Source organism: Thamnophis elegans, chromosome 2 (genome assembly GCF_009769535.1).
Source record: "Thamnophis elegans isolate rThaEle1 chromosome 2, rThaEle1.pri, whole genome shotgun sequence".
NCBI lineage: Eukaryota > Metazoa > Chordata > Lepidosauria > Squamata > Colubridae > Thamnophis > Thamnophis elegans.
Genome location: NC_045542.1, coordinates 128531735 through 128559140, shown reverse-complemented (window position 1 = coordinate 128559140; position 27406 = coordinate 128531735).

Genomic DNA, 27406 nt, shown 5'->3' with positions numbered 1-27406 from the left:
ACATTCCTTTGCAAACATCAGTTCAGGCTTCATGTACTAATGGAGAACCACTAGTGCATGAACTAATTCCTGTCTGTAATTTTGTCCCTGCAAATTGGTGTTTAATTGTCTGAATGGTTTTTTTTTTTTAAGAAAGAGCTGATGTTACGCTGTAGTTAAAGATGAACTGATACACACTACAGGCAACAATTAAATGTCATGTTTTATTGCCTGAGATGGATCTTTCCTAGGTATGGTCTTTAAAGGCAAGGTATTACTTTCTTCTTCTTAAACAAAACATTTCTAATTAAAACAGCTGAGATTTGCCTAACAAAATATTTTGGACACCTTTTTACCAGAACAAGTATGTGGCTTGCAAGTAATTATAGCTATGTGATGCAGTGTTCTTAAAGAGCATCTTGCAAAATAACACATACACACACACACACACACACACACACACATACACAAACACAAAGCTGGCATAAACAGAACAAAAACCAATTATTTGATTCCTGTTCATGTTTCAGAAATTACAAGATAAATGGTGGCATACCACCTCCTTCCCATTTTCCACTTCATACTCTTCACATTGACAGCAAAGTGATGGATAGTTGTTGAGTTATGATCATTCATTCAGCTCAAAGGTAGGACAGTGCTAAATGTACGGTACTTTGGACTTTTGGGCTTTGCAATTTCCCTGCAATGACATGATTGCTATCCAAGTACTCAGTGTTTGCAATTTCCAGCTTGATGAGCAAAGTCAATGGGGAAGCCATCAGGAAGTTAGAAATTGCAATCATGTGAGGTCCTTGTTTAATTACCTGAGTGATTCTCACTTAATGATAGTAACTGGGACTACCAGAATTGCCCTTCTTAAACATACTTATGTGACATTGCATTCTACAACTGCATCATTTAGCCATGAACATTCCAGTAAAATTTCCACTGTAAGTCAAGAGCCACCTTTAATCGTAAATTCACTTTTATTTTTTTTTGGTCACCACAGAAAGGTTTACTAATAATCCCCTTTAAATTGTGCAATGTCTAAAGACATTGCTTCTTCCCCATTCAACAAATCTATTTCATGTTCCAAAAACACCTGTAAGGAAGTCAGAGAATTCATTCATGTTAAATTTTAGCATTATTTCCATAAAAAGGAGAAAGAATGAGGATGAAACTGAAAACAGGGAATAAACTGGAAAAAAAGGCAGAAGAAGACCACATGGCTGTCTACAGTTCACTGAAAAAGCATATAATATGTCCCTTGTGATTTATGAGGAAAAACTGCTACCAGAATGTCCTAATTATAAAGATTCATGCATGTTTGCTCTTACATACTTTTGCAGTAAAATCAGACTCCATGTTGTTCAACTCATGCAGTGACTTCATCTGCAATTCATAGTACATATCGTACATATGGTAAATGTAATTCCTGTTTGGATAGGTTAATGAAGGCCCGAGCAGTAGAATATGCTGAGCTTTTAGTTTGTGTGTGTGTGTGTGTGTGTGTGTGTGTATTTGTTTCATCACAGTGAAAACTCCTAATAGGTCATCCTCAGAACAAAGCATTATGGGACATATCTGTTATCATGGCCTAACAGATGCTCTTAGAGCCCTCCAGGGCACAAAAGCCTTACTCTGAGGAAGAGTGATTATATCTAGGGCACTTTAGGCTTCTATAAAAGATGGCAGCCATAAAAGGACAAATAGAGATGGGGGAAATTAGAAATCTCACTGCAAGGTCTTCTAGGTCTTCTACTAGTGCAGGGAAAAGCAGACTGAGATCTGAAGCCTTGTTTGCAGAAAGAAGTAAATAAAACCATCTGGAAAAAAAATGTGGGTTAGTTTTGGGGCATATCTTCTGCTATGCTACGTACTATTGTATCTTCACATTTGCCTTTAGAATTTCTGCTGCATTCTTGTGTCTTGTCTCATGCTGTCATTTTTAATTTACTAGATGTGTTGTGGCTGTCACACTGTTAACTTACAATGATGGGTACAAAAGGGAAATTTTGAAAGGAATGTTATCATCCTAGTCAGTTAAGTCAACAGCCTTTTGGCAGTTCAATCCTGTGCTTGTTTATTCACAAGCTTTCAGCAGAGGCTGCATCCTCGGGTTATATCGGATTCCGTCTTCTCAGATCAGAAAAACCAAGTTCCTATACCAGACTCCTGTCCCTGCTGCTACTCCAATGAATTCCCAAGTTATTTGTAGTGTGAGTATCTCACTGGAAGACTGGGAAGCAGCAATCCTCATCCCCTTCTCTCACTGTGTTTGTGTGTGTGTGTGTGTGTATGTGTATGCACATGCACACATTCTTGCATTTATGTTCAGAATCCATGATGGTGGACAGAGCACACTCAAATGGGTTGCAAGTGGTGCCTTTAAAAAAAGGGGGGGTATCCATACATGTACAGAAAGGAAGGACTTTGCACAACAATGCTCTATCTGCCATCTTGCCAATTCTGCACACTCAACCCTGCATGGACACAGACCCAGCTGGTGTTTAGAATCTCAAGTAGAAGCTCAAATCCTTTCAGCTGTCTGTCATGGCCAGGAAAAGCCTAGTTGAACAATGAGCAGTGACTACCATGTAAGTATTGGGAAGTTCTATGGAAAGATCGAAGCATTCCTCTGCTGAGTCCTTGGTGCTTTCTTAGCTTGATAATTTTCTTGCAGATGTTTCATTACCAAACTAAGTAACGTCATCAGTGATAGCAAACAGCCAAGCTCAGAGAGTTCGATCTTGAGCTATAAACATTCCCTTCTATCAGCATTCCTATGCCCTTGCTAAGCAGCTCCTGGTCGGCTAGAGGAGAACAGGAGACTGTGAGGTCCAAGCTAATCTTCGCTTGTATCTTGGATTACTCTACTGGTATATGAATCATCCCAGAAGAACCATCAAGTTCATTCTGGCTTCAGGAAAGCTTAGGCCTTGTTTATTTCTATATTTGGCTTTTTTCTTTTTGTTTGGGCCTTTTTATTCTCCAGTCCAAAATGAATAATAATTAGAATGATGGATGGGGCTTCAGAGAAGCAAAGGTGAATGAGTGAAAAATTATGGCAGCACTTTCCATTTGTACTCACTACTAGAAACAACAAGGGAATATAGAAATGCTTGCTAGATTGGCCAGAAATGACCAAAAAAAGAAGTAAAAGCTAAAATAAACCAAAATTGTATTACTGTCTCAAAACTCAAGTCATCATTCATTCCAAGGAAGGAAAATAAAATCAATGAAATAAAACTATTTTCCTCTTGTTTTAGGTTTTTACTTTACATCCATTAAAGAACATTTATTTTTAACCCACACATCCCGATTAGAAATAAATGACAAACATCTATCAATTTTAGATGGTTCAAACTGGGCAATGGGCCCTGCATCTTAGGCCAAATATTGCAAAATATTATTAATGGATATACCTTACTATGAATAGTTCCTATGAATATTAATACAAAAATGAGAGGTCTTTGTTGAGAAGAATAAAATAACCTAAAATAAATTGTGTGCATGTATTTGTGCGCATACACTTGTGTATAGCCATATGCACAATGTCAGGTTTCCAAGTAACACCCCAACAAGAAAAGACTTTGAGGCTTGAGTTCCACTTTATTAGAGATATCATATTGACAAAAAAAAAATTGTGCGCTGAACTGGTACTAATGCCGGCAGGATCCCACACCTGAACCGGAACAATCTTGAACGAAACACACTCAAAACCATGGTTTTGGTAGTAGATTTTAGGAGGAACCTTCCTATATTACCACTTCTTACAATACTAGACAACACAGTATCAACAGTAGAGACCTTCAAGTTTCTAAGTTTTATCATATCTGGAGACTTAAAATGAACACCTAACACCAAAAACATCATAAAAAAGCACAACAAAGCAAAAACTCAGAAAGCTCAAACTGCCCAAGGAGGTGCTTATTGAGTCTTGAGTCTGTCATCTGCACCTCTATAACTGTCTGGTTTGGCTCTGCAACCAAACAAGGCAGACACAGAGTTTAATGGATAATTAGAACTGCAGAAAAAACAATTGCTACCAATCTGCCTTCCATTGAGAACCTGTATAGTCAAAAAGAGGGCTGTGAAACCCTTCACATCCTGGGCATAACTTGTTTCAACTTCTACCCTCAAAATGATGCTATAGAGCACTGCACAGTGGAACAACTAGACACAAGGACAGATTTTTCCTGAATGCCATCACTCTGCTAAACAACTAATTCCTACAACACTGTCAAACTATTTACTAAAACTGTATTTCTATTATTCTTCTTATCCTTCCTATTAGCTATCTCCTCCCACTTATGACTATAACCATGTTGCTTGTATTTTTACTATTTATATTTTTTATTTTATTTAGTTTCCTAGTATGATTTGATTGCTTATTAGTAACCTATGACTATTACTAAGTGTTGTATGTTATGATTCTTGATAAATGTATCTTATATTTTTATGTACACTGAGAACATATGCACCAAAGACAAATTCCTTGTGTGTCCATCACGTTTGGCCAATAAAGAATTCTAATTCTATTCTGTTCTGTTCTGTTCTGTTCTATTCTATTCTATTCTATTCTATTCTATTCTATTCTATTCTAGTGTCCTCTATGACTGATTCCAGTGTATGTTGGAAGAAGTCCATCCTAAGCCTCTCCTGTGATGTGTCTCAGAAACTGGACCTCTCACATCTCCTATTTATCATCCAATGAAACTGCTGGGATGATTTAGTGATTTAGTGACTTAGGGTGTGGTATCTTCAGCATGACAATGATATGCAGCTATCATTCACTCCATGCTGGGTAGGCGATGCCATTTAAGGTCTTGTCAAGTACCTGAAGTCTGCGAGAACCTGAATAGGGGGAACTGATTGCCACCTAAACCTAACAAGTTTGCATGGTTTGGAGTTTTAGTTGGGCTCCAAGTTTTAACGAGTTGTTCCCTTTGACTCTGGAGGTGGTTGCACTTCCCTGGACAACGTTGGCTCACAATTTGGGTGCTCTCTTGGAATTGTAGCTCCTTAAGTGCATGGATCATGCTCATTCACGGACTGGGTGGCCTTGTTTATGGTCATTCATCCCCTAAACACTTCCCAATGGAATTATTACAATGCGTTCTACACAGAGTTAGCCCTGAAGACCATCCAGAAGCTACATTTGATCAAGAATGTGGCAGTGCAATTTCTGTGAACCCTTCAGTTTTCTTGTGCTCTACCACTGTTATGTGTTATACCACTGTATTGACTTCCAGTATCTTTCTGTGTGGAATTCAATTTTAAAGCAACCATATGGGCCAGATTATTTGCATGACAACCCTTCCCTGAGGGTATCTGTCCATCCCTCTAAGTCAGATAGAGTGAGCATGCTCCAAGTCCTAACTTGTGGGACCTTGAAGTATGTCTTTGGAACAGCCTTCCACAGGCCCACTATCCACTTAGCCTTCGGGAAAGCCATTAAGACTGGCATTGGACTAAAATGAAGATTGAGTCAGTGTTGATGGATGTTATGGTGCCCTGATAGAAAGCTTGTTTCTCCTTTGTATAGGAAATACAATTGGCTTTATATGTGTGTTTATTGGTTTTGTTATAACTGCATGGAATTATTGCATATAAGACAGGTGCTAATATAAATTTTATAGATGTATTCAGAAAAATAAAGAAATCCCGATCTTCTTTACAATTACGAGTTTATAATTGAGATTGGCCATGTTCCAAAAGGATACTTGTGTTAAAAGAACCTGAAGGACAGCTTATCAAAAGTGGGGGAGCCAAAAAAAGGCAGCACTTACTGCATTTGTTTCAAATCTAATATGTCACCTCCAAATGAGAGCTACAAGCCAATTCAGAACTCTCTGAACTTGTTGCAGATTAACGGGTTTTGAGAGCTAAATGAGGCAAAAGCCTGCAGGAATTAGCACTTTACTTCTTCAAATAAAAACTACATTAAACTATTGTGATGCAAGCTCTACTCTCCATGACGCATGTGCAAAAATGATAAACCTTGGATCATGACAGTCTAGTGATACTTTTGAAAATTTCCCTCTAATATTCTCTGCAAATGGCTCTGGAGTCCAGATTTTTTTCTCCCAGCTGTGATGTATGTAAAAACAAAGCAAAGTTTAGGCTAATGTTTCTTGCTACGTTATGGTTTTGCAGAGATTGTAGATGACTTGTTTTTCCACTTAAGGTACATTTGAACGTATGGCTGAAAACTTTTTTTCTCCTGTCTCTCACCCTGCACAACAGTCATGCTCACCTTGGCTGTTTACTTTCTCTCATCCAGCCATTGCTGTCCTTGATTTTTGCTATCCACAGAATAAAGGAGGATTAAAAAAAACACAAACACACACACACACACACACACACACACACAAACACAAACACATTGTTGCAAGGAAGTCTGGATATTAACTTATTTATGATCAGGACTAGCAATAGTTTTTTCCCAAATGCCATCACTCTGCTAAACAAATAATTCCCTCCCCACTGTCAAACTATTCACTAAGGCTGCATTACTATTACTATTAGTCTTCTCATCATTCTTATCACCCATCTCCTTCCACTTATGATTGCAGGACTGTAACTTTGTTGCTTGTATCCTTATGATTTATATTGAAATTGATTGTTTCCTGTTTGCTTATTTGTATACTCCATGACTATCATTAAGTATTGTACCTTATGATTCTTGACAAATGTATCTTGTTATGTACACTGAGAGCATATGCACCAAAGACTAATTCTATTCTATTCTATTCTATTCTATTCTAATTTGAGAGGGAGACATGACTCAGCTGTGTCCCTGAGTGTCTTTTGTTGAGTCTTCAAAGTCAGAAGAAATGAAAACTATTCAATGCAGATTTTAAACATTTTAGGAGAGATGGGATAAAAGTGATGATGATGAGATATGGTATACTTTATTGATTAGTCAGTTGGCCATATTAAAACATTAGTGCCAGACACATAAAGTATGTAGGGATAGAGGAAAGGTTATGTAAAGACATGCACAGCAAACTGCCATGATCTCAGTAGCTGTTTACCTTGAGTATTTTTGAGCTCACCTAAGTAGCAGAACCAGGCACTATGAGGAACTATTGAATTATGTGAGATTCTACCCTGCCTGGGATGGTCTTAGAGATTGACAAGGGGAATATTTGCTGCTTGTTAAAACTGTATAAAAGCAAAATAAACTCTGGAGAGGCAGCAGACATGTTGGATATCTGTTATGTTTGATTCCTGAGTCCATCAAAGGTACAATAAAAACAGACAAGGTAAGATGTAGTGAAATTATAAAAATACTACAGTGAGATAAAATAGAATAAAATAAAGTAGGTTCAATAAAAGATAAAAGAATATAAGGTAGAATGGAATGCAAAAATGTTTAATAGAATGAATGTTAAAACTCAAAATGTGTGTGTACCTTAAGTCTGTGCTTCTAATGGTAGAAGGAGTTAATCTTTCCTGAAGAGTCCAGTGGGAGGGAGACACAGGGCAGATAGCAGCATCTCCGGTCAGTGCAGGGTGCATGGCCAGTACTGTGACATCTCGTCTACAGACACAGAACTGCTCTCTCCTGTATGCCACACTTATGCACGAATCATCATCAGGTTCTTTGTTCTAGGCTGTTCACACTTTTTCAGCACAATTCATGTTAGCTTGTTATTCTTCAACCGTTATGTTATGGCTCTGCGAAAGTGTATTAATTTGTCAGACAGTTTCTGTTTCATCTGTGGTGAATATACAGTTTTGAAGCAACAGCAGAATATTACAGACTTTGTGAAAAAAAAGTATACTTTGCATACTTTGGACTAAAAATTGGAGATCAAGATAAAGTTTGGGTGCCTCATAAAGTGTGAAAATGGTGCTTTGAGGACCTCCGAAACTGGTTCAAGGGTAAGAAAAAATTCTCCTGTTATGGGATTCCTATGATATGGTGACAGTAAAAGAACCATAGTGATGACTGTTACTTTTGTTCATGCGATGTGGAAGGGTTTAATTCCAAATGGAAGCATTCCATTTCATACCCCAATCTTCACTCAGCAATTCGTCCCATCCCCCATGGCACAGATATACCAGTATCCAAGCCCCCTGCTACCTTGGAAGAGATACCTAGTTCCGATGAAGGTGAAGTCATACCTGAACCAGATGACAAATCAAGTTCTGACTTTGAAGATGATACAAGACCAAAATTGTTTCCTCAGGAGATGAATGATTTGGTAAGAGACTTGAATCTTCCCAAAGATGCCGCTGAGTTACTCAGATCAAGTCTGAAAAGCAGGAATTTACTGTTGCCAGGAGTGTCATCTTCATGGTTCAGACATCATGAAAAGGAGTTTGTTCCTTACTTCGCCCAGGAAGACAAGTTGGTTTGTTGCATCAATGTCAAAGGTCTGATGGGTCAATTTAAAATCCAATATGATTCACAGCAATGGCGTCTTTTTATAGATTCTTCAAAAAGAAGTCTCAAAGCAGTTTTACTCCACAAAGGTTTTTACGCTTCCATACCTGTAGGTCATGCTGTACACTTGAAGGAAACCTACGAGAACTTGGAATTGGTTCTTCATAAAGTTAAATATGAAGACCATGGTTGGCAAGTGTGTGGGGACTTGAAGGTTTTGTGCATGCTGCTCGGGCAACAAGCTGGGTATACCAAATACCCTTGTTTTCTGTGTCTATGGGACAGTTGAGATCAACAAAATCACTGGACCAAGAAGAGTTGGAAGCCGAGGGTGCTAACAGTCAGTGAAAAAAAATGTCCTCTGAGAAACTTTGGTACCTTCCCATAAAGTTCTTCTACCACCTCTCCACATAAAATTGGGATTGATGAAGCAATTCGTAAAATCACTTCCAAGAGATGGAGAATGCTTCAAATACTTGGTCACCAAGTTTCCATGCCTGTCGGAGGCAAAATTGAAGGAAGGTGTGTTCGTCAGACCAGACATTAGAAGGCTTATAGTTGAGTTTATCAATACCATGACAGATTCTCAAAAAGAAGGGTGGATTGCATTTAAAGAAGTCGTACATAAATTTTTAGGCAATAACAAAAACAATAACAAAACTACAAAAAGATCGTCAGAAGAATGCTGAAAACATTTCAAGCTTTATGTTGCCTGATGAGTTTCAAATTGCATTTCTCCAGTTCCACCTTGACTACTTTCCTAAAAATTTGGGAGCTGTGAGTGAGGAACAAGACGAATGATTCCACCAAGACATTAAAGAGATGGAAAGGAGATACTAGGGAAAATGGAGCATTACAATGATGGCAGACGACTGTTGGATGCTTCAGAGAGACATTCCAGATGCTACTCACAAGCATAAATGCACCAAGAGGAGCCTCACAAGGAAGAGGAATCAAGTTTAGTGTGTGTAGGTGAGCTCATTTCAGTTCAAAAAATGATTTTCATGAAAATTATTGTAGTAAAACTTTAATTTTATAAGTCTATTTCCATTTATTTTGAGGTATTGTCTTATTTAACATAGTTATCTAAATTGTCAGGAAACATGATGTCCTATGACAAAATGGAGGTGATTTTCGGATTCAGTGCACCATAAAACATCAAGATTACATGGAATAACCAAAACAGCTCTTGAAAAAAATTTTTTTGCAGACCTGTGATAATTGAATAGGGCACGTACAATATCTTCTATTTCTGATTCTCCACAAACACGTATTCTCTCAAAACATAATACTTGATGGAATCATCCGTATTTGATCCTACAGTCCTGCTCTGGTGTTATTCTATTGTATGTATCAAATCCATCATCAAGTATTTTTCTGTTTCAAATGTTTGCCCAGCCATTTCAACAAACAGAATTGTTTTCAAGGGATTCAATATCAGTTTGGGTTTTAACATCCAAAACTCTTTGTTTGAGTATTGTCTTGGTCTGATGTCCGGCTGATAGATATTGTGTTGAAAGGTCATGATGTGAGGTGATTTGCAGAGGTTGATTGAACCATGTTGAATTGTGGTAAGTTGAATTGTGACCATTTGTTCTTCAAGGCACATTTTTGATAAGTTTGTTAGGTTCCATTCAGAGAATTTCCCACTGGTTATTTAATACTTTGGTTACTCTTAGAATAGAGATGGGACAAGTGCTTGTTTCAGCTCTTACTGCTGTTGCAAATGTATTTCTGACAATACCTATAATAGTTCTTTAAAAGTGCATTTAGTTTTGTTTAATTAAGGAGGCCTTTGACAGATCTGAACCATATGTTAGCATTCATGCAATTTTTGCCTTGTGGACCTTTAGAGTGAGAAGCAAAGTACTTGGGTAGTTATTAACAAACAATTTAATTAACACTTTAGAGCCTGTTGTTTTCTTTATATAATGTTGTTTCAGGTATTTGGGCCAAGACCCTGCACTTGTAGGAAACAACTATTTTTGCCCAGGGCACCATCTCAGAGTTCATAAAACTGGTAATTGACTTGATGTCAATCTTAGACTATTTAAGCCTGCGAGCTTGCCTCATTGCAACATTAGCAAGCAGCATCTTATCGCATGTTATGGATAGTTTTAAATCAAACTACCATAGAAATTAACTGCAGACAGTTGAAAGTTGCTGCCCACCCTCAAGGATATCAATTTAGAGTTTGCCACATTCCTGTTAGCATCTCTGAAGTGATGGGTGGGCCATTTGATAAACAGTTCACAGTTTATGATGCTCAAGAGGGCATGATCATGCAAGGAATCCTACCATAACATCTTCCATTAGGATCGCACTGACTTTTAGGATGTTACATATTTATCTCCAACATTGTCTTTTCTTATTGCACCAGATGTCAGGGAAGAAACAGGGGGAAGGCTGTAGAGGCATGTATACATTTAGTAGCACTACTTCAGATGATTTATATTTAAATTAAATACATAGTAGAGAGAAGCCATCTTCTCTGAAGGCCATTTCCTATCTTTGCCAGCCCAGTGCTGTCTTGGCAAGTACCCATAATCCCTCAGAGACCCATGGTGATATTATGGAATTATTTTGAGTTGTCTCACAAGTGGGTATCATTATTGTGTATGCTATTTTCCTAATAATGTTTGCTTGAGTTAGACATGTGCTTAAAGCTGCAATTTGGAACATTTTCTCAGCATGATAAGATTTCTGGTTACTATAAACCATTTTTGGGGACCTCCCAAGACAGATATGGCAAAAACTAATAAATCAGAGATAATTATGGCTCTGGAAAGAAATGACTTCCATGTGGAATGACTTCATTTTTTGGATCTTGTTGCCAGATCCTGATCTTGTTAGATGTAAACAAGATGTTTATCACAGCAGTACATTGCTCTATCTTGATTGGAAATATTGGTAGAACACCTCTATAGAAATCAGGGCTGTTAAATATCTTAGTATACAGATCAGTAGAGGTGGGAAAAGCACAGAGGAAATCCCCTTTACTCTAGTATTTAATGCTCAGAACAGCTAAATTGTTGGTATCAGCAATAAGGATTGCAGATTACTCTTAATGTGCTAAGAAATACACAGATAGATACATTAGTTCATTAAGGAAGCATATCCATCTTCACTTGGATGGAGAAAACGAGAATGATTTCCCACCTCATTAAGTTAGTAAATGAAAAAATCAGAGAAATGACTGGATATGGCTGGATTGTGTTAATTGATACAGATAAACTGTGAAGCGTATTCAGGATATTTTTTTTATCCATTAAAAAATGGGAGAAAGATCATTTTTACATTTGTATTGTAGAATGAGAGAAATATTTAAAACATGAATATATAATTCTCACCCTGCGTGTTAGACTTCCTAAAACATGTACTTAACCCCAAGAGCAGTCTTCTAGTTGCTGCATTGAAACAGATATAATTAGCAGCTTTGTCTGAATATAGCTTCCTATGTACCGTATTCTCACGACCATAAGCCGCACCGTATTATAAGCCGCAGTATCAGTTAATGTTAATTTTTCAAACTTTTTTCACATATAAAGCGCACCGGGTTATAAGCCGTGCTCAGAGACCCGGCTCCCCTTGGTTCCTCATCGAATCACGTGCGCAGGTTGCAACTGGAACTCCGTCTGCCCGAGTTGGGGCATCTTCTGGCTTCTTCGGGAGGCAGCCCGCCGGCTTCGTGGAGCATGTGCAAAGTACTTTCGCCCCCACGCCGGCCCCCCTCACCGCGCGCCGGCCTTCGGGGATGAAGGGGCAGGACTTCCCGGGCGGAAGGCATGCCTGGCTCTGCGGCTCCAGCCCCGGCACCTTTCGGCCAAGCCTCTCCCGCCAGGCGGCTGCCTTCCTCCGCTGAGCGGCCCCGCGCAGCCTCGCCACCCCGGGAGATCGCCAGCGCGGGGGCCTGGGGCGCCGCGGCCAGGGAAGCCGAACCGGGCGGCGGCGGCGCTCCGGTCGCTCTGTCCTCTCCGCCTCCCGCGCCTTGCCTGCCGCCCGCCCGCCCAGGATGCTGACCTACTGCCATGCCCCGCGCCCACCGCTGGCCCGCTCCTGCGCCTCCGCTGCCACCGCCGCCGCCCTGCTCGGAGTCCTCTGGCTGCATGCCTGCCGCGGCATGCCCCATGTCATCCGCATCGGTGAGCCAGGCGGGGGGGAGACGGGGGCGGGCAGGGTGCCCGGGTTGCGGTCCCCGAGGCGGGCGGGTGGGCGCACGTGGCAGGCTAGCGGGACGTTTCTGGCGCGGGAGGCTTCGGGCTCCGCTGCTCTCCCGGCTCTTGCCCGGCTGGCATGGTGTGCTGGGAAGACCGGCGCCGCACCGGCCACCCGCGCGCCCTTGACCGGCAGCGCAGAGCCGGCTGGGGCGCGGAGTGGAGTTAGGCAGGGCGACTGCCGGGGCGGATGGGGTGCTCGGCGCCGGCAAATCCTGAAGGGCTGCGCCGGTCTGCCGTCCCTTCTTGCGGCGGCGGGGGTGACGGAACAGCCCAGTCTATAGGGGCTGGGAGCTGGGTGGCTCTCTGCTCGCCCCCTGGTCTCCGACTCAGAAAGTAGCGAGGTTGAAGGGAGAGACCCGAGGGACGTGTGCATGCTTGCGAGCTTCAAGTTTGAGCGTCGGGAGGGAGAGATTTTCAATCTTTTTTCACATATAAAGCGCACCGGGCTATAAGCCGCACTGCCGGTTTTTGATCAAATTTTAGGATTTTCAGTGCGGCTTATAGTCGTGAAAATACGGTATGTATGCATGCATGCATGTATGTATGTATGTATGTATGTATATATGTGTATGTATGTATAGATGGATGGGTAGGTCGGTAGGTCGGTAGGAAGGTAGGTAGGTAGATAGATAGATAGATAGATAGATAGATAGATAGATAGATAGAAAGAAAGAAAGAAAGAAAGAAAGAAAGAAAGAAAGAAAGAAAGAAAGATGTGTAGGTCAGCATTAGGAAAAAAATGTCTGTACATGGCTTGCAGTCTAATAATCACAGATAACTTCTTATCCATCCTACATGGGTCTAAGTTAGCAAGAAGATATATTAATACATGGTGCCAGCAGAAGAATTGGTGGTCGGCGGGGGGATTCAAAGAACTTAGATTTACAATAACTTTATTATGGTACAAGAATTATCTTCATATTCACTATATGTAGGGATAAATGTAGGAGGATGAGAGAATAAGAATAGAATAGAATAACAATGTTGGAAGGGACCTGTGGTCATCTAATATAAACCCCACCCAAGCAGGAGAATATACACCATTTCTGACAGATGGCAGTCCAGTTTCTTCTTGAAAGCCTCCAGTGAAGCTCCCACAACTTATGGAGGCAAACCGTTCCACTGATTGATTGTTCTGTCAGAAATTTCTCCTTATTTCTAGGTTGAATCTCTCCTTGTTCAGTTTCCATCCATTATTCCTTGTCTGGCCTTTAGGTGCTTTGGAAATTAGATTGACAACTCACCATAGGCAACTCACCATGAGACAAGTGGGTGTGAAACAATTCAACAATTCAATTTAATTCTTTAAAATAATTTAAAAAAATATTTTCATTTTTGTCATTCACATTTCATTTCGTCCCTCCTTTTGCATCCTATCTTTAATTAGGTTCCTTCCTTTTGAGATGGAGGAGTTGCCAATAAAAAATAAATGAGAAGGAATAAACCATTGAAAGCCCTTGTTAACACTATTTTGATGTTTAGTTTATAGGGAAGTGAACCTTAAATTTCAGAAATTCATGCTAAAGATCAAAATTATATTGATCTTCCTAAGGTTACCAGGGATCAGTGTTGCTGTTAACAGCTAGAAGCACATCAATTTATTATTTTTTATATTAAATGTTGCTTTACTATATAAAGCTGAATTGTTTTATTATCATGTTGAATCATGGATTGTTCTGTATCCCCCATGAAATGCCTCTCAAAATAAAAGCATCTTCATGTTTTTATCTCTGAGGACATGATGTTTCCCACAGGCCAGCAGTGAAGCTACATGCAATGGGGCATATTTTCAAAGTGAAATGTTGGAAATTAATTAATCCAAAAACACAGTGATTGTGTTCACGAAGTGTCAAAGTAACATTTTTCATAACCGGAAAAACAACTATATACAGATTGAGCAGGTCAAGTCCTTCAAATAATGTTATATATTCAGGCATTAACTTGCAATGTTCTACCGCCTGAAGCATCAAACATATGACCTCTTAGTAGGAGCACAAATCCACTAATGTTGTAATCAAATTTGCCAGCTGTAAAGGTAATAAATGTATTGCAGTGGTAATCAAAACCAAAGTAATAAACCTTTTCTTGTATGGAGCACATATTAGCACTTACGAGGACACATCTGCATTAGAAGCAAACTAGTTAAAATTTCTGTGATCCATAGTGTGCTTTCATTTTTTTGGGGTGAAAATAAATATTTAAAACAATAATTTATAACAATAATTGGGAAAAAACATATGACCAAAGGAACATTGCAGTTCTACTACAGGTTTTCCATTCTAACTGAGCGTTAGACAAAACAATGAGGTATCCCTTTTTTTGCATTATTTTAATAATCTTCCATGTTAACCAATTTGAACTCAGTAATCTACAGCACGTCTCACAAAGACAAAAAAACAAAAAGTGTAGGAAAATGACATATCGTGGAGTTCTTGGTCTTCTGTTAGCTTGCAGATATTTCATTACCTAGCCATAACAGAATAACAGAGTTGAAAGGGACCTTGGAGGTCTTCTAGTCCAACCTCCTGCTCAGGCAGGAAATCCTATAACATTTCAGAAAAGTGGTTGCTCAATCTCTTCTTAAAAACTTCCAGTGTTGGAGCATTTACAACTTTTGGAGGCAAGTTGTTCCATTGATTAATTGTTTGAACTGTCAGGAAATTTCTCCTTAGTTCTAGGTTGTTTCTCTCCTTCATTACTTTCCACCCATTGCTTCTTGTCCTGCTTTCATGTGCTTTGGAGAATAGCTTAACTCCCTCTTCTTTGTGGCATCATTTGATAACAGATAATATCATCTATGTGAGAAGACATTGTCTACTTGGGTAGTGAAATGTCTGCAAGCAATAGGATACCAAGAACCCTAACCCAACCCTGAGCTATAGATATTATTTTCTATTGGAAATAACAAATTCTTTGTCAACTTCACATGAATCCCAATCTACAGTATATACATCTGCATGCTCATCTACATGCACATTTAAATATATATTATATGTGATTGGTCCATCTTGAGCCATAAGAGATTCAATGATTTACAGTTTTCTGAGGAGCTATCTCAGCTGTGATAGAGGACAAGAGTCCCCAATCCCCAGTCCATTGCCATGGCCCATTGAGAATTGGACCACAGAAGTGGAAGGTGTGTGTGTGTGTGAGTGGATGATGCTCCATTTGCAATAGTGACAGGCATGCACACAAAATTATACCCACCTCCAGTGGTGAGATCTAAAAAATTTTCCCACCGGTTCTATGGGCATGGCTTGGGGGGGGTGTTCATGTGACTGGGTAGGCATGGCCAACTTTTTTCACTTTTTAAAGCATTTTTCCCCTGCTGGTTTGAGCGAATAGGCAGGAAAAATGCTTTAACAAGTGGGGTGGGGAAGCTTCTGATGATCCTGTGGCTCACATCTGAGCCACACGATCCTAGGAAGGTTTTTTTTTTTTACTACCAGTTTGCAGAACCAGGGACAATCGTCCCTACCAATTTGGCCCAGTTCAAATCGATAGGGCCAAACCAGGAGGATTTCACCCCTGCCCTCCCTCCCCCCATTGCCACCGCTGCTGATCCATGGAACTAAAAAGGTTGTTGACTGTGATGAAAGAAATATCCTTCTGGGTTTGGCTCCAAGTGGGAAAAAAGACACTGGAGACATGGAGGCTGCTTGGAAAGATGGTTGGACAGGACCACATGGCTTGAGCCCTGAACAGAAAACGTGATCACATGCTTCAATGTTGGTGGAGAAGAAGAGAAGGGCTGAAGGAGGGGCTTGCTAGGCTTTTTATAACTTGTTTAGTCCCACCTCTCTGTTTTCTGTTCCTGTGTAAGAAATGTATTCTGATTGGTTGTCAGACTCCCATGGGGCCATGCAGGGGCTACTCTCTAGGCTGTGTTTTGAATCCAGGTATGGATGAGTTCTCAGATGCCATGTGGTCAGTTGAGTAAAGTTCCAACATTATCATGCCTTTACTCCCATCCCCCCTGGGGCTGCAGTGGAGAAGTCTTTATCATGTAAAGTGGATTAGCCTGGCCTTCTCAATGGCCCATTGACAAAGTGGGGATGAGCAGGAAGCTACAGGCAACTATTCTGTCTTTTAAACCATGTTTCTTTTCATATCCAGAGAAATATTCTGCCTTTTCAATATTTCCTAGGATATTTCATTTTTCTGGGAGAGGGCTGGATGATAACTTCCCACAACTGCTTCTAGGAAATTGAAAGAACTAATATGGAATTTGAAATTCCTTATCTCAAATAAGGGGTATACTGCACCTTTTGTTTCTTAAGTTAATGCAACTGGGGTCACCCTTGGTGAATTTGCATATCTTACCTTTTTCATAGGGCTGTATAACCTTGCCATATTTGAGTCCTTAAATGTAGTTGGAAAGATTTAAATCCTCTGAACTAATGATGCTTCCCTTAATCCAATGTTATTGTCATTTAAAACCCGTTAACAACTAACCCTTGTGCCTGTAGTGAATCAATAATGGGTCTGCATAATCTCCTTAGTTGAATTCTGAAGAAAACATGTTTTAATTCTCAGTTGAATTCATATATCACTAAATGGAGACATAGAATTTGCTGTATACTCTACTTTCCAAGTGTATTTAAATCAAAACTCCTTGGATTGTCTGAGGGAGTCCTATTCAAACAAGAGTTACTATGGTAACTCATTAAAACGTCCCTCAAATTAGTTTTTGATGGGATACTAAATAGCTTAGGTTGTGCAAATTGTAGGACAATTCTATATTTGCAGCTCTCTCTAGCCATAATTTATAGACACTAGAATTCTCCTGATCTCATCGTTTCTAGACTAGGAAACCCAGTAAATTCTAGGATTTATACGTGGTGTCTTCCACATATATTATTGTCACTGTTATACATTGTTCTGCATCTCTCAGGATTCATTTCTCACAATGGACTAGAATGATTACCCGCTAGCTCTCTATCAGCATTTGCATGTCTTTAAAATGTTCTATTGTTTCCCCATATTTAGTAGCACTCTTATAATGTATACAAATTCTTCTACTTGTTCTGTTTGTTTTTTACCCCATCTATAAATAACTGTAGGGGAATGGGGGGATGGGCTTGAAAAACAGAAGGCAGAGTTGCTACCAAGACTATGGTTAGGTAAAAGAAACCTGAGTCTGGGCCAGAATTGTAGCCTGTGAAAACACTCCAGGCAAGACCTTTCTATTTCTCATGAAGACAAAGGGGAGGGGGAAGCGTGTTCAGACTTGTAAGCTTCTGCTACTATACCTTTATAACAAAAGTAATGTTGACCTGCATGACTTCAACCATTCAAGGTGAACTCTAGTTCACCTTGGTTTCGTTTGGTTTGGTTTATTGGATTTATATGCCACCCTTCTCCCAAGGACTCAGGGTGGCGTACAACATTAAAAAAAACACATATTACAAAAGTTTAAAAAAATAGATAGAATATCCAAAAAACAAACCCAATTAAGATTAACAATAACATTTTTTTAATTAAAATTAACAATAATCAATAATTCATTTTATTTTGTTCAGGCCAGGCTGGCTTGCTGCAAAAGCCAACTTTTTAGGGCGCGTCGGCAGGACCGGAGATATTCAACCTTGAATGGTTGAAAATAATTTGCAGTTCAATTTCTCTGTTAATCACAATTACCTTGGTCTTGTACAGGAGTCCAGGGATAACTGAACTTCATCAAGGTTAAGATAAAATAAAATACAACTCAATGTTGAGAAAGAAGGAATTGCAGTAAAGAGATTCAGAACAATCCTGCTTTGATTCTGTTTGCTGTCTTGGACTCTACAACAGTAAGGTTGTAAAGTTTCAGAATTCCTGAAAGTGTTTGATATATTAATTTTTATATTTTTTCTTTTGTTTTATTCATTAAATTATGCTGTAGTGGTGCTGGTTGAATGCCTGGAGGGACTGGATGTACTCTCCCGCTCACTCACTCACTAACACATAATGGTGGTTTATTGGGTTTATTAATATTCCCCAGCAATTCTCTTCATCAAAAAACCATAACTGTCCTAATTAAGTCCAGCCAAAAGCCGACCAATGCTAGTCCACATAGCCATGACCAATGAGGCCACAAGGCGCTTTCCCAAACAAGATAAGCCCAGCAGGAAAAAATTAAATTCACAATAAAAGAGGATCTCACAGGGCAAGAAAAGTTCAGAGATCTTAAGGCACAATCCGTCAAGGCATGGTGTCAATCCATGCAAGGTAGGGATCACACAACCAGGAAACAAACAGCTAGGAATTGTACATATTGTTTCCAGAATCACCTTCATCTGTCTGCTGTGCTAAATAGACAGCTTCTGGTGCAGCCCATCAAGACGTGTGAGGCTGTCTCCTTGCAAGTAATTGGATTGACCTTCGCTGCTCCTGCCTTTTCTCTGTCCTATATGTTCTCAGATTAGGTGCAGAAGGCAGTTCCTCTTCCTCATCACTGATTAGCTGCCTCTTTGGGCTTTGCCCACCTGAAGCTCAGGACTGTCCTGCTGCAGCTGTGCTTCAACCAAATCCTTCTGAGATGACTGCTTGGAGCCTTTGACCAACTCCCCTTCTGACGTGCCCAAGACAGATTCATCTTTCTCTGCATTGACCTCTGGAGAGGTATCCAGGGAAGCACCCAGAGGGTCATCACACTGCATAGGGAGGATTCAATCCTGGAAAGATGAAGTGGCTCTGGGTTTTTAGTCTGTGCAAGTACAAAATATATTTTCATTTCATTTTTCATTTTATTATATTTATATGCCGCCCTTTCCCCCCGAAGGGGACTCATACTTGACTCTGGAAGAGGTGGCACTTCTTCAGATTGAGCTGATATGCAGTTTAGAGATCCTTGTGGACTTACAGCTGCTCCTCTTGGCTAGGGGAGCCTTTGCACAGATTCATCAGGTGTGCCAACTCAAAGAAATAGTGCAAGTTTGGAAGATGTGGAGAGATATGACCCATAGAATCCCCCAAAGTGAGACTCAACTGAATGGATAACATCATTTTCATCTGTTGTGCCAATTGCACCCTTTCTTGGACCAGGATACCTTGGTTATGAACACTCATGCTTTACTAATTTATCAACAGATTACTGCAGTGTGCTCTTCATAGTACTCCTCTTAAAGATCACCTGGCAGCTTCAACTGGTCCAGAATGTCATAGCACATGCATTGATGAGTGCTTTTCAGTTTACCCATATAAAACATCTGTCAGGTAAGGTTCACTGGCTTTGGTTTCTTTCCAGCTTCAGTTCAAGGTGCTGGTTATTACTTCTAAATCCTAAATAATATATCCCAAGCTTATCTGTAAGACTGTTTTCCCCTAAGGACATCTACCCATTCTACCAGGTCACATAGGATGAACATGCTTCTAGGACTTTCCCTTAAACATTGTCACCTTATGGGAATTAGGAAACATGCCTTTTCTGTGGCAGTCCCTGATCCACACTCTTTACCTTGAAGTTTGGCAGGCTTCTATTCTTGTATCCTTCCAAAGAGCACTGATAAACTAGCTTTTCTCTGAAGTTCTGGGGCAGAATGAAGTGACTGCATTCTGAAACTTAAGTTAGCATCAGTTATTTTTATTTTAATGCTTATGGGTTTAGGAATTTTTATGTGGTTTTTATGTTGCTTAATATTTGATTGATATAAGATGGGCGGCTATATAAATGTTTTAAATCAATACATTTTAATAAAGTATATATTTTGTTATAATATTTTAGATGCAGACTTAAAGAAATTGATCTTTATTAATTAATCTCTTTCTTGCTAGTATGCTTGGAATATGTATTATCCTGTGGATCAGAGGAGAAGTTATTTAAATCACATGTTACTAACTTTCCTTAATTATTCATGCTTCATGATCTTACCTCTTTCAAAATAATTCAAAGTTATTTTGGTAGAACATTATTCACTGATTAATTGATTACTTTGATTGACTATCTTTCAATTAAAAAGAAGTTTTTATTACAAGTAGGCTCAGTTGAACCCAAGAGAACTCTATTCACATGCATAGGACTGTACCTTTCATAGTTGATCAAAGCTATGCGATAATGATAAGTAATTTTATAGTACTGTCATCCAACCATCTAGGATTGCGGGTGCCTGTAGATTTGATTGTTTTAGCTTCATGGGATGGAAATAAATGCCATGGAAGTGAGAGTGCAGTGGGGATTTTGATTAATTCTCTCTGTCAGTATTTGTGCATATTTCAAATATGTTTTGAAGGATGGCCCAAATATCACAAGCATATTTTTAAGACTGTGGCGTTGCTGGAGTAGTTTTGCCATGGCCCAATCTGAACAAAATTCCCATTAAGTAAACATATTTTTCTACTTTCAGCCTAGCAGGGTATGCATCATTGTGCAACAATTTGATACCTTTTTGAAAAATAGTCAAAGACAAACCACGCACAATAGTGAACAGAGAGGATATAATTCTAAAACCACTCTCAGAAGGAGGAAGGGTAATTTTTGTTTTGTTTTGTTTTTAAAAATTAAAGAATTAATGTACTATAAAATTGATGTAAATGGCAGCCCTGTTGACAGGAGCTTTAAGTGTCTCTTCAGGATTGTGTTTCATTGTTTACAAGATTCTAAGCGAAGGAAAGCATAAATAAAATATTACCAGGAATGCTAATTTACCTCTCTTTCTTTAATTCATGAAATACAATGGTGAGCTACATATTATTCTCCAGCTGCAGACAGTGCTTTATATTTCTTTCTAAGCCTTTTGACTATTTAAATGTAAGAAAGATCCTGTCTGCCACTCTACTTGAAATCACATAATATGATTTGCTTAATGCTCTGACCTTGGATTATAATGGCCTAGCATTACCATGAGTTGTTTTTTTCTTATCAATAGCATAATTCATGTAACAATTGTAACAATACTCATTTCATAAAATGGGTCAAAAGAATTGATCCCCACGTGGAAGTTTAAGGTAAGAAATGCCATTGCATCCTTGAAACATGAAGGAGTCACATGGATGCAAAATCCATTCTTCTGAAAACCTTTCTCTTCTGTCTCCTAAATGCCAATTGGCTTAGGTGTATACATTGTTCTCATCTTAGTCACACACAGCATGGAGATTAAGATAAAAAAGGAACTATTCTAACACAAAGGAAGCAAACAGCTCAGATTGTACAATCAAAGGTAAAAGAAAACATGCTGTGACCTCTTTCCCCTTCTTTTTTCTCCACTTTATACTTAAGGAAGAATTCTGAGGTCACAATAGATGTAAATACCTGATTTACTAGCATATTCAGCTTGTAATAATGTGTGTGTGGGGAACTCCATGGAAGAATTAGAAAAACAGAAGCATCATTTTCAGGAGAAGAAAACTTCTAAGAAATTACAAGGCAGGTTTCAAGCATAGCATTAGATCAATTTCTTTTTAGATGATGAAACACCATTGTGCTGAATGGAAGCCACAATGTCATTAGCATGGTCTTCTCTTGATTCTTCAAAGGGCTAGAGTCAGGGACAGCAGAATATGATCTAAGAATCCACAAGAGTATCCCAACAGAGGAAGAATGACTTGTCATATTTTGAGTTCAATAATGAATATCGGCTTCTAAAAAGTGGACTGACTTTTAACATCATTATGTTCAGAATATTTTACTGTGTCACTGAGGCTGCTAGCATTGGAAGTAAATTAGGAGTATGGATAATTAAATCCTTTAGGTATTTCATACCTTCTGAAACATGCTACAGTCAGCCAATTAGATACTGTGTCAACTCATGAAGCATTCCTGACCTGCTTTAGAGTTGGGCAGGTGGGTGGGGAACCAAGCCTCACAGCTGCATCAAGCAATTTACATTCCAGTTAAAATAAAGCAGATTCCAGCTAGCAATGTCAAGGTCATCTCCATGAGGACCCACAGTGGCTGGAAGGAGTGACTTCTACAACCTGCGAAATTGCTTTGTTGGGGACTGTGACTGATAACACACCTTGGGGAAGGGGAAACAGGGTCAGAGCCAAGGCGTGAATTAAGTGAGGTCAGAGTTGGCTTCATTTGGTCCATGCCGACATGAAGCTCCTGATAAACAACTGGATATCTTTTGAAGCTTGGCTTGAAGCTCATGATTTAATTAGGGCTTTGGTCCAAACCCTGACATACTGTATATGTCTACATCACATACATATGCCACACGGCATAAGACAATAATCAAAGATGCTTTTTCCATTAAAAAAGTTATCTTAGATTCATGTCCTTTTTTACTTTTTTAAAGGAAGAAATATAAGAAATTTCTTTTTCCTCTTTGTGCTCATTAAAACCAAAGCGTATGGGTTGATGTAGCATATTTTGTGTCACATATGGGTGCTTCTGTTAACTGTTATATAATTAAAAATGACAGATTCTTTAGAACCCGAAGGAGTCAAGTACCTCTTGAGAACTATGAGTTAAAGTACTGATTTAAGTGAACCAACTTTTTTTTCTAACTGCACATTTTATTAAGATGAAAAATTGGTGCTTTACTTTCTTTTAGAGTTCTCTTGAAAAGAACAAATGGTTGTTCTTGAACATGACTGTGTTGAAACTCAACTTACATTCTTTTAGATTTGCAATGCTTATGTAATAATCAAGTCAATCTTTTAACATAATTGCATAAATAGGAAAGAAACAGGCATGGAGCCTTCTAATCTATCTCATCTCTTCCTTTCTTATAAACTATCTATTGCAATGTACTAGCTACAGGTAGCAGCATAGATCTACGGACAGCAGATTATAAAAATGATGACATGACCTCTATGAATATTTCTTTAACTTCTATGTAAATATAATTTTGTCTCTTCAAAATCAACCCCTAATTTTTTTTATTTCTTTTTTCTCAATATATTTTAGACTGTGTTTGTTAAAAATCTATACCGTGTATGGGCTCTGGGAAGTCCGGGGGGGAAGGGAGGTGGGGTGTTGGGGGGGAGGGTGGGGGGAGGGAGGGATATATACTATGTGTTAGATTTCAATGTAATGGGACTTCACGTGTATACTGTTTCTCTTTAATTTCTCTGTAAAAATAGGACAAGTTGAGTACATTGACATATAGTGGAAATACACCAAGGGGAGGAGGAGTGGGATAGAAGAAAGATGGGGAGAGAGGGCAGGAGAGAGGATGGGAGGGAGGGTGAGAAGGAAGGGAGGGAGTGGATTGGGAGAGAGGAGTGGTAGAGGGGGAGTGGAAGTAGGGTAGAGGGGAATGATGGAGGGAAGATAGAAAGTTGGAGGGGGGGTGGAAGAAAGAGGTGTATGGAGAGTGGAAGAGGTATATTGGGTTTCTATTTTTGGTGTATTATTGACAAGAGGAATTGCTGTGATTATTGTTTAATGTTGTATGGCCCGGCTATGCACAGTATATATGTGAGTGTATGAAAATGAAAAAATGGAAAATAAAAACCTTTTCACTAAAAAAAATCAACCCCTAATTAGTGGAGCTAAAATATAAAATGTGTCTCATTACATACAATATTCAAAATGTTAGGGAATTAGACTGGGGTGGTATTCACTTATTTTCCCTACCGTTTCGCAAATGTGAGCATACATGCATCCACACACGCACTTGGCCTTCCACACATGCACTTGATCACACAAGCGGCTTGCACGCATGCACACATCTTGAAAATGTGCCTAAATAGGACAGCATAGAGCCAGGGTGGATGGGTGGGTCCCATCTTCGTTTTTCACTACCGGTTCAGGCAAACCGGTCCAAACTGGCTGAATAACACTTCTGGAATTAGAGCTGTGCTTTTTCATCATTTAATAATAGGGGAAACATTCCAGTTCAAATTCTATAAAATTTGTCAATATTAAATATTGGTTAAAAACAATTAGCGTATACACACATGCATAGGCATAGGGTACACCCACACACCCAATCAATAAAAATATTCAAGAAGACTGGTCTGATACAGGTAATCCTTGACCTACATAAGTTCATTTAATGACTATTCAAAATTACATCACTGAATCCGGGGGGCGGAGCCTGTTGCCGAGGAGGGCTCAACCGAGCTCCTCTCAGAGATCTGGTCTGTATATCTAAATAAGATCATAGATATCACCCCTTTTTGGCTAAGAAAGGGGCAGGGAGTAGCTCTGTGTGCTAGGGTCTATTCGTAATCCACAGCCTTTCTCTTTTTTTCGGCTGTGGACAGAGATTAGATCCAGCGGGAGCGGAGCTTTTATCTCCAGCCAGTTCTTCTCAGCTGCTTTTTTTTTGCAGCCCCAGACAGGCGATCCCCCCCCCCCAGGACAAAGCAAAGTTGTTTCAAGCTAGGATTAATACGGGCGGGTCCCACTCCTGTGAGATTTATGCTTTTATTGCTATCTTAAATACCAGCACCATTTGTCTTAGAGACTTCTTTGTCTAAACGGACTTCAAAATGGCGATTTCTCTCTGTTGGTGACTGATAGTGGATGTACTTAGCCGGTTTTACCTTCCTGCAGACCGCTCCTTAACAAAATAAACTCTTTTTTTTTTTTGGAAACAGAGGGGAGCGAAAGCGCTGTTTATTTGTTTATTTATCATGGCACCCAGGTCAAAATCAAAGCGTCTCTCTACAAATGTGCCTAAAGAATCTAAAGAATTTATATTGGAGTCACAGCCCTTGTCTCCTATGCCCTCTACTGGAGAATTTTTAACACAGGAATCTTTCTTTCAAATGCTTAATGATTTTAAACAAGAAATCAAGGAATTTGTATTGGAGCTATATGATGATTTAAAGTCTAAAATTGACCAAATGAAGGTGAATACGTTTGCAGCCGTGTCTGCCCTGTCAGATTATTCTGCTGAAATAGAGAATAAATTGGAAAGCTTGGAGGAGGCTAATTTTAATTTGACTACTAATATTCAAATATTACAACAAAAAATTAGAGACACCGAAGAACAGCTCGTGATGATAAATTTTAATAGGAAGGCATTTGCAATAAGAGTCAGAGGACTCCGCGAAAAGGAGCGAGAGAATTTGAAACAGACCTTTGTTGAAGCCTTCAGCCATGCGGTGGGAAGCCCGGGACTTAACTTTGATTGGCAGATTCGGAAAATCTATCGCCAGAACTCGTTGGTAGCGGAACAGCGACAGCTCCCGAGGGACATAATTATATATTTTTCCACAAAAGAATCCAGAAACGCGATTATGCAAAAGTTTCATAATAACAGTCTGCGAGTTGATAATCAGGACTTGATTGTCTTTAAAGAAATACCTTTCCAGATGTTGAGAGCAAGAAGAGACTACGCCTTTTTAACTAAAGAGCTTAGGAATCAACAGATTCAATACAGATGGGAGGCCCCAGCCGGCATTACGGTCACATTTGAGAATCAAAGATTTCGTCTTAACTCTGTTTCGGAGGCTCGAGATTTCTATTACAAGACTTTGAAGGCGGGACTTCCTGATTCACTTGCAAAAGAGGAGAGACAAGCGGAAGGAGAAGGCAAGCGGCAGGCCGCGTGGCTGCAAGATGGAGGGGGTAGCCTTTCCTCCCTCGGAGAAGCAGAAAAGCGGAGATCGAGGATTTAGACATTTTAAAATATTTGCCAAAGTTGTGGACTGAATGGGGGTTTGCGACCTCTCTCCGGTAGAAAAAGCGGAACTTATTGGTGGGGTGATATTGATTGTAATGAATGCGGAATGATTTATGTGGCTTAAATTCTGTTAGAAGGGATTACCTTAAAACAGAAGGTTAACTGACTTTTGTTGAAAGTATTATTTGAATATGTGGAATGATCCATGTTATTTAATTCTTATTAGAAGGGAAAGTTGGGTGAAATTACTTTGAGCTAGATCTTAAACTAATGTCTGCATAAATTTGATAGTGGTAAATATCAGACAAGCAAGGGATGAGGGTAAAATGCATGCGGAATGATTTACGTTGTTTAAATCCTATTAGAAGAGAAAGCCGGTTGGGATTATCTTAAGATAGAACGTAAACTGATTTTTGTGTAAAGTAATACTTGATTCACGCTGCTTAAACTTTACTAAGAAGGGAAAGTTTGGTTAGATTATTTTGAATTACTGTTTTAAAATGAGGTTAAGAAAGATTATTTACGCTGTTTAAATTCTATTAGAAGGGAAAGTTTGATTATTCTTCTGTAAAGTAATATTTGAATATGTGGCATGAGCCACGTTGCTTAAATTTTACTGGAAGGGATTATTTTTGGCTAGACTGTATATCGATGCCTACACAAATCTGTATAAATGTTTATCTGATTACAAGGTTAAGGAAGAGGAACGGGAGAGTCTACAGGAGGTTGGGGTAAATAACAAAGAAGTAAGAGACGAAAATAAAATATAGATAGAATGACTTATACTATTTAAGTATAGATAAAGATGGGGGGCTGAGCTCAACACAAAGAGTTTTTTTTTCCTTTTTTTTTCCCTTTTCTTTTTCCTCTTTTCTCTTTTCTTTTCTCTCTTTTTTTTGTTTTTCTTTCCTTTAATATATTACTTTTATTTTTAATCCATATGTACACAAGATACTTTAGACAGAAGGCAGTGCCAGGTGTGGGCCCTGGGAAGTCGGGGGGATTAGGGATGGGGATTTATGGGGGGTGGGTGGGTGTTAACATAGTCTCAATAAGAACAAGAATGTACTTATATACGGTTGTTTTTCTTTTTTCTTTTTTTCTTTTTTTTTCTTTTTCTTTTCTTTCTTTATATTTTTTTTCCTTGGTTTATCAAATTAAACAACACTTGAATAAAGGCATACACCAAGGAGGGAGGTAGAGGGAAAGAAGAGGGAGGAGTAAGGAAGGAGTAAGGGGAATGAAAGGAGGGCGTGTTGGGAGTAAGGGGAGAAGGAAGGTTTGAGGGGAAAGGGAAGTAGGAGGGGAGT